A 2662-nucleotide genomic window follows, 5' to 3' on the forward strand; every position below is an offset into this window, starting at 1 on the left:
AGGCTACTGCATACCCAGGTATTTGTGCTCTTTTGTGTGCTCTTTTCTTTTTATCCATTTAATGTAAAGCACTTTGAATTGCCTCTGTGTATGAAATGTGCTTTACAAATAAACTTGCCTACTATTTAGCCTTTCTGATGCTATTGCATGGTTAAATCAGTGATTTATTTTATGAGGTGGTAGTTCGTAGCCGCAGTGGGAAGTGGTACTTTGGAAATTCGGTTTGGTACATAGTGGTACTTGGTCTGGAAAGTTTGGGAACCTCTGCTCTAGTTGGATGCAGCTGCAATTCAAACAGGAACACATGCAGTACCCGACAAACCCAGCACCAAACAGCACGAGTGCTATAAAGCCGAGGACTGTCAACAGACCAGGGATAACCCCCAGCCCCCGTGTCCTTAACAGTGAGCTTCCGAAGGTGGAAAACCTTTGCCACTGTCAACATACATATAATAATACACATATTTGTAATATTTTCTGCATATTCAAGTTCAAGTTGTGTCTCTGTCTGTCTGCCTCTCTACTCATACATTGTGACATCTGTGATGTCATAAATCAAATAGTGACATCATCAATGATGTCATAACTGTTTCACAACTACAATTTCAACTATAATATAATTATTGGAGGGCCCATGGCACACAATTGCTCAACTTCCATTATGGCATCATCAGTGATGCCATAAATCCCTCTCACTCATGCAATGTGACATCATCTGTGATGTCATGAATCAAATAGTGAGATCATCAATGATGTCATAACTCTTTCTCTACTTGAGTTGGTAAGTTAGTAGCCCTCTTCACCTTGACTGGAATAAGGAGTTCTTCGTTCCACGCTGGGTACGAACCACGAACCTACATTTATCGCTTGGACGGTTTGTTTGTATTGAAAAGAAGAGCGCTTTGCTGATATATAGCGCTATAACGTTACACAGGTTTTTCACCTGCGGTGCGACATCTCATTTGGTGATATGGAGATCAATACGAGGCACCTCTCTGTATTGTGTGCCTATATGTGCTGGTGACCTTGTGTGGCCACACAGGTGTGCTGTCCCAGGCTCCCTCCTACGGCGAACAGGGTTCTGATCTGGGCCTGCAGGTGTTCCAGCAAGTCGCCCGCTCCAACCCCCGGGACAATGTGGTGCTCTCGCCCCATAGAGTAGCCTCCATCCTGGGCATGCTGCTACCAGGTGCCCATGGACAAACCCGGAGGCAGGTCCTTACTGCTCTCCGCTACAAGAAAAATGGCCCTTACAAGATGTTGAGGAAGCTGCACAAGACCTTGACAGCCAGATCCAACCCGGATGTTGTGACCATTGCCAATGCCATATTCACCCAGGAGGGTTCCCCCTTGAAGGACACCTTCACCACCGTCAACAAAGCCAACTTCCAGTGTGAGAGCAGGACCCTGGACTTCAGTGACAACCAGGTGGCAGAAGACCAAATCAATGAGTGGGTCAGCAATAAGACCAAAGGTCACATCCCCAGCCTGATCCAAGCAGACATGCTGGACCCTCAGATGACACGTCTGGTCGCTGTCAACTCCATCTACTTCAAAGTGGAAGTCTCGCTTCCAGCCTGAAGACACCAAGATGAGAACCTTCAACGGGGGCAACGGGAACGTATATAAAGTCCCAATGATGTCCCAGCTGTCTGTCTTCAACATCGGCCTGGCCACCACCCAGGGAGTGAAATACAAGGTGATTGAGCTGCCCTACCACGGCAACAATGTCAGCATGCTGATCGCCCTGCCTTCTGAAGAGGACACGCCCCTCTCAGACGTCACCCCACACATCAGCACAGCCACGGTGCAGAGCTGGGCCAAACTCATGCACCCCAGGAAGGTCCGCCTCCTCATTCCCAAGTTTACAGCTGAGGCAGAGGTGGATCTGGAGGCACCCCTCTCAGCACTGGGGATCACAGACATGTTCAGTGAGAGCAAAGCGGACTTCAGACACCTGAGTGCGGAGCCTGTGCATGTATCTAAATGGCACTCCAGAAAGCTAAAATCGAGGTGAACGAGGATGGCACGAAAGCAGCAGCAGCCACCACTGCCATTTTGCTAGCCAGGTCCTCTCCACCCTGGGTCATTGTGGACAGACCTTTCCTGTTCCTCATCCGACATAATCCAACAGGTACTGTTCTCTTCATGGGCCAGATCAACCAGCCTTAGCTACAGGGAAACCATCACTGGATGAACCCCTGGTAGCATCACAGGCCTGCACAGGAGATGCTTATTCACACACACATTGATTGATTGATTGATTGATTGAGTTCTTTATTGATAATGAATACACAGTATATACAATATACATATATACATACACACACACACGCACGCACTTACACTCTCTCACACACACACACACACACACACACACGCACGCACTTACACTCTCTCACACACACACACACACACACGCACACTTTGTTTGCTGTAGACTTATGTACAATGTGGACATAATGATAAATGTCCCTTTTATGTTTTATGTTCATGAGGACCACAATGGAAATAAGTCTGAGACTTTATTGTGTTTATCCTCGGTGATTGTCTGTCTCCTGTTTTTGTTGACATTCACCAAATAAACTACTACTACTACTACTACTACTACTACTATATTTTTTTCTACTATAATTGGAGGGCCGATTGCTCAAAGTTCAGC

General features: G+C 46.8%; 1 pseudogene across 1 annotated transcript; it reads left to right on the forward strand.

Moving 5' to 3' along the window:
* The first annotated feature begins 304 nt into the window (after window positions 1-304).
* On the forward strand, window positions 305-2235 carry LOC310790252 (glia-derived nexin pseudogene; annotated as a pseudogene). Its single transcript has 2 exons — window positions 305-404; window positions 977-2235. The product of its transcript is annotated as a glia-derived nexin pseudogene (transcript).
* Window positions 2236-2662: the final 427 nt, after the last annotated feature.

The sequence above is a fragment of the Poromitra crassiceps genome (assembly GCF_964638095.1).
Source record: "Poromitra crassiceps genome assembly, chromosome: 15".
Classification (NCBI taxonomy): Eukaryota; Metazoa; Chordata; class Actinopteri; order Beryciformes; family Melamphaidae; genus Poromitra; species Poromitra crassiceps.